This window comes from Gossypium raimondii, chromosome 3, assembly GCF_025698545.1.
Source record: "Gossypium raimondii isolate GPD5lz chromosome 3, ASM2569854v1, whole genome shotgun sequence".
NCBI classification, from domain to species: domain Eukaryota; kingdom Viridiplantae; phylum Streptophyta; class Magnoliopsida; order Malvales; family Malvaceae; genus Gossypium; species Gossypium raimondii.
Window position 1 is genome coordinate 15674785 of NC_068567.1, and position 6547 is coordinate 15681331.

A 6547-nucleotide genomic window follows, 5' to 3' on the forward strand; every position below is an offset into this window, starting at 1 on the left:
TCGTTTTCCACGTTTTTTGTTGAAAAATTCTATAATTTACTTTTTATTTTGAATTATTAAACATGTATAAAATTAAATCACTAAAATATTAATTTTAATTTTTTTTCAAGATGTCCTCAATTTAATCCTAAGAAAAACAAAGTAAAAATATGGTATTATGACGAAGAGGGCAATTTTATTTCTATATTCTAAAAAGAAGTTTCTTTTAGGGTGATATTTACAGACAAATGTGAAGTTTATTATAATAATCATAATAAAAGTTCTTTTAAATTTAAGATATTTAAAAATAATTTAATATTTTTATAAAATTTTAAAATCCTAAATTTTGAAACCATAAATTTTAGTCTCAAAACTTTAAACCCTTAAATATATCTTTTAAATTTATTAAAATAAAAATAAAAAAGAATCTAATGGCTGAGGATTTATAGTTTTTCTTTATTTTATGTTTATTGAAAGATGAGAAAAATAATAACTTTTGTAGCCACTAGAGGTGCTCGAAATATGGGAGGGTTCGGGTAAAGATATAGGCCCGAAATATGGGTTTAGGCTAAAAATGAGGCCCGTTTAGAAAACGGGTCGGGCCTCGGGCACTACTTTTTTTTCCTGAGCCCATCCCAGCCCGAATAATAATAAATATTTATTTTTTATTTTTTAAATTTTAAAACATTTTTAAAATTATTTTTTTATTTTTTTATTTTTTTATTTTTAAAATAAAATTTTGGTGTTTATTAAAAAAATGGGCCGGGCTAAGGCTTAGGAATTTTTCCCGGGCCGGGCCTGGACAAAATTTCAGGCCCATATTTCGGGCCGGGCCAGGCCCGGGCCTAGGATGCAGGCCGAAATTTTTTTCTGGCCCTGGCCCGACCTAGCCCATGAGCACCTCTAATAGCCATTGGAGAAATAAATATAGGTGAGGATTATTTAAAAAATAAAAGATTCACCTGTTTTCGCTGGACAAAAAAAAATCACCTATTATAAGTGCCCAACCCGTTTTCAAATGTAGCCTAACCCAATCTAAACCCCAATCGTTTCAAATATGGTTTGGAAAACAGTCTAAAACCACCAGAAAAGTTTTGATATAGATGTTGAATTTCAGCCCTGAGCCCACCATTGTTTTTGCTTCTTATTGGGATGCAATTAGCAGTATAGCTTAGGAGAGGCCTCATATCTCAAAAATGGGGTTAGAAGAATTGAGTTTATAGTTGATTGATTGACTGGATTTAAGTTTGAATATGAATGATTGTTAAAGTTTTGATTGCACGATGGATGATAAGAATGTGCTTATTAAATTATTGTTATAGATGCTTGAACAACTTGCTGAACATTGAGACAAGCTTAAAATGACCAAAACGGTAAGGTATGAACCTATAATGCATTTAGAAATGTACAAGATGCAAATTTGACATGTTGAGTAATATGAAATTGTGACTTTAGGTTTACATGCTAGTATAGCTAACTGATTAAAGTGTTAAAGTGGGTTAATGTATGTTATAGTGTAACTGAGCATGATTTGTATGATTTATGTATGATAAACGATATGATAGAATAGGAAAATTGGCATGAAAACACAAAATAATATGTATAGGTGTCAATGTGTCATTATCTTTGCAATTGAGTCCCGATTTTTATGCAATGCAATTGGAGTCCTTAAATGGTATAAAATAACTTGAAAATGTACATGATTAAGTCTTATATGGATAATTCCATATATTTACTCTCAATTTTACAAAAGGTTTTTACTAAATATTTTATTAAATTTATGATTTAATCCTTAAACTTTGCTTGAAAAATTAAATGAGTATTAATTATTATATATAAACTAAAGTGGAATGTGTTAAAATCTATAAAGTTAAATAAGTTAATAAAAAATTAAGTAAATGTGTAATTCAATAAAGAATATGTAAGTTGAGCCAAAATAAATATATATAATTAAGTGACTAAAATGAGCAAGAAATAAGACATAGACTTAATAGTTAAGTGTTAGCTTTCCTCCTTGGAGAGCTTAAGTTCAAACCCCACTTTTCTCATTTCTTTTCCTTTTAATTTTTAGCAATTTAGGATAAAAATCACACTAAAACAAATATTATTTGAAGTAAAAACTAAAATGGGTAGTAGCCCAATGGTTAAGGTGTTAGTGTCACGGACCGAAGTTCAAAGCCCGTGACCATCGCACCAAATGCATCCAATGGAGGTCTATTGCTCAGATGGGGATCATTTGGCCCACAAGAACTGGCCCGATTCAAAGAGCTATTGGACAAGCCTGTCAGATTGAAGCCTGGTTGGCCCGATAATGAAAAAATGAAAACTTAGGCTAATATGGTAACTAATCTTAGAAGATAGAGGGAATCATATCTTGTAAAGATTAGATAAGATTTGATAAGGCATATCTTGTAAATCCCTAAAATTAAGCGATATGGTTAATCTCATCCGTCGATGTAAATGTATCTTGACCTTCAGTTTTGGGTGAGCTCAACTATAAATAGAAAGCCTCCCCCTCAGTTGTACTCACTCCATTCATTGTTTCATTATTCTTTGTGAAAAGAGAAATAGAGAGCATTTACTCAAACACCTTATGTGCATTCTTTTCTGTGGCTTTCTGTTGTTCTTTGTTGTTCTTCTTTTGGCATAAATTGCTTCCGTTCTTCAATTGGTGCCCTGGAAGAGTTCTAAAAGAATCCTCACTTTTGGGAGTTAAGGCTGACTTAGGCGAGTTTGGACGAACGGATCGTCTAAGGCCACACGGATTACGAGACGAAAGGTCTAGCCCCGTGACAAGTGGTATCAAAGCAAGGTTTGAATCAAGTAATATCCGAGTTGTTAGTTCAAAGGCACCGTTGGGATGTCGAGAGAAGAGTTCGAACAAAGGTGGGGGAGGAAGTCTTTGAGGGAGACATTATCGGCAGTAGAGGAACGTGTGGGTAAACTCGAGGGATCCATGGAGGAGGTAAAAGAGGCACTCGATGGGGTCGAGGATCGTATAGCAAACTGGAAGGAGCAGTCCAGAGACTATGTAAATATCTCTCTTGGCTCCACCATGGATAAGGTAAATGAGTTGTTTAATTCACACAGGGATAAGCTGTCGGAAAGGAATGATGCTCTCGAGGCCATGATGATTTTGAAGGAGGAAACATTAGTCACGACGAGGGCTTTGAGCACAAGAATAGAGGAGCTCGAGGGGGAGCTAGCCTTGTCTCGAGTAGCCATGGGGAAAGGAGTGGCAGATGCAGCACTCAGTAACGAGGATGTCTCGAAACCGAAAGAGTTTGTGGGACAAGGTCTGCATGCGATGTGGACAATTTCTTGTGGAGGATGGAAAACTACTTCAGTGCCAAAGGCATCATGGATGATGCGGTTAAGGTAAACACTGCTTCAATGTTTCTTACTAACATTGCGCTTTTATGGTGGCGAGGTAAGACCACAAATAAAAGGCAAGGTGATATTGGGACGTGGCAAGAGTTCCAATGTGAATTACTGTTTTACCCAGAATTTACCGAGGAAGAAGGCCAGGCAAAGTTGCAAGGGATAACACAACGGGGCATGGTGGGGGAGTATGTTCGAGAGTTCAAGGAACTCATGCTCCAAGTTTTAGAGGTGACCGAAAGAGAGGCATTGCTTGCTTTTCAGAATGGATTGAAGCTATGGGTCAGACAGGAGGTGGAACAAAGAGGTGTCCAAAAGTTGTCGGAAGCCATGACGGTAGTTGAGTCCGTGGTCAAGCTTGGTCTAGGGAAAGACAAGCTTGGGTCTTCCAAGTCCGAGGAAAGGGGCGTATGTGAAATGGATCACAAGAAAGATATCTTTGATGGCAATGGCAACGGAGACAATGGTGGTAATGGGAAACCACGAGTAAGGAAGAAGAAACCCAAGAGAAAAAGGGACAAGCTAAAATGTTTTCTTTGCGACGGTCCACACATGTTAAAGAAATGTCTGAAGAAATCCGCGCTTAAGGAGAAGCCGGTGGGTAAGGCCTTGGTACTTGGTTCGAGAGCAAGGGGTGTCGAAGCCAAAGAGGCCGAAAGCGAGAAGAAGCTAGTGGAGTGCTTCTTGTGTCATGGTCCGCATAGGTTGCGGAAGTGTCCGAGAAAGTCTGTCATCAAGGGGAACGATAGAGCAGACAAGGAGCCCAGGAAGCTTCGTTCGAGCAAGGTAAAAGCCGAAGCCAAGAGGGCAAAGAGGAGCGAAAAGAAGCAAGTAAAGTACTTCTTGTGCCGTGGTCCGCATGAGTTACGAAACTGTCCAAAGCAAGCCGGAGTCAAAAGAAAGGCAACGTCTGAGCTTGGTGAGTCATCAGAGGGGCTTCCACCCATGGAAGAGGTGAATTTGTCATCGAACTTAGAGGAAAGAGTTGCGATGAAAACAATGAAGCTGGGACCAATGAGGCTCAAGTTGAGTGAAGCGTCGGAGTTGGCAGAGTCATCGACAAGGCTTCCACCTATGGGAGAGGTGGGTGGTGCATCGGACTTCAAGGAAAAAGAAGTGATGCATGTGGGACAGTTGACCAGAGTAAATGCAAAGGTACATTCCGAACACTGTGATAGTGTTTTACATTCTAACTTGTTGACTTGGTAAGAACGTAGGGGCCCTTTCGAAGTTCTTGAGCAAAGAGACCGAGAGACTGTGGGCAAAGCAAAGCCAAATGTGGTGAATCAAGAGGATTCTGTTCGAGTCAAGTTAGAATGTGGATAAGAGAGTGACATAACTTCTTGTCATCGAGATGTACAAACAAGTAGGACGGTTTGAGTTAAGAAGCGACTTAAGCCGAGACAAAAGTCCTGAAGGAAGGGAAAAGCTAAGGTGTTGAGACGAGATCGAAGCGAATCCAGTCAGTGCCATTCGGAAGTCGCAACGAGGACGTTGCGAGAATGGGTGGGAGAGAATGTCACGGGCCGAAGTTCAAAGCCTGTGACTATCACAGCAAATGCATCCAATGGAGGTCTATTGCTCAAATGGGGATCATTTGGCCCACAAGAACTGGCCCGATTCAAAGAGCTATTGGACAAGCCTGTCAGATTGAAGCCTGGTTGGCCCGATAATGAAGAGATGGCAACTTAGGCTAATATGGTAACTAATCTTAGAAGATAGAGGGAATCATATCTTGTAAAGATTAGATAAGATTTGATAAGGCATATCTTGTAAATCCCTAAAATTAAGGGATATGGTTAATCTCATCCGTCGATGTAAATGTATCTTTACCGTCGATTTTGGGGAGCTCAACTATAAATAGAGAGCCTCCCCCTCAGTTGTACTCACTCCATTCATTGTTTCATTATTCTTTGTGAATAAGAGAAATAGAGAGCATTTACTCAAACACCTTATGTGCATTCTTTTCTGTGGCTTTCTGTTGTTCTTTGTTGTTCTTTTTTTGGCATAAATCACTTCCGCTCTTCAATTGGTGCCCTGGAGGAGTTCTAAAAGAATCCTCACTTTTGGGAGTTAAGGCTGACTTGGGCGAGTTTGGATGAACGGATCACCTAAGGCCGCACGGATTGCGAGACGAAAGGTCTAGCCCCGTGACATTAGTACTCTCTTAAAATCTCTTCTCAATTCTTTTCCTTTTAATTTTTTAGCAATCTAGGATGAAAATCACACTAAAACAAATATTATTTGAAGTAAAAAACTAAAATGGGTAGTAGCCCAATAGTTAAGGAGTTAGTACTCTCTTAAAATTTGAGTTCGAGCTGCCTCCTCCTCCCCAATGGTTTTTTATATTTCCCCTTTTCAAATCCTAATAGAATTTACTTTCCATCTTCCATTCAATCGTTCTCTCTATCAGTTTCGTAATTGTCGTCAAATAGCATCCTTAACTCTTGCAAAGAATCGGCAAGTACATCTCGTTTTTGATGTTTAGATCTTGAATTTTCATAATATTGTCAAATCTTTTACGATTCTTGCCAAATCTCTTTTACATGTGATTCGGAGCAAACTATGTTTAGGAATAGGACCACACGATCTCCCACATGAGCATGTGGACCACACGGGTGGACCACACGCCCCCTTCCCCCACAACCATGTGGCTAGCAAACCTTAGGCTAGTTCGTGAACCACATAGCCAAGACCCTTCCGCACGGCCATGTGACTTCTATTTTATAGTTTTACCCAGAAATTTATGTTATTTGCAATTTAGTCCTTGGATATTCCCGAAACTATTTTTAGTGTTTTATTTTATTCAATTAAGTTCCTGACAAGGTGAATAATGTTAGAATCCATGATCTGATTGACTGAATTATTATATATGCATGATATGTGAATAATATATGTGTATGTTGCATCTGTATTTTTTATTGTACATTCAACATGCCTCACGATACAATTAAATCGTATCCATGAAAATCATATGTTTTGCTATTGTACTGATTAGTTAAAAGCATATATATTGCTTCCATATTGATATGTATAAGCATATTATTTGTTATCATTTTGATCTGTAATAAGCATGCCATATTGCATTGCATGGGGCGGGACGCTTTGAAAAGAGGAAGTTCTGGCAAATTAATAATCTGCAACTCTGGTGGTTCATCCACAGATTATCTGGCAGTTTTTATCTACA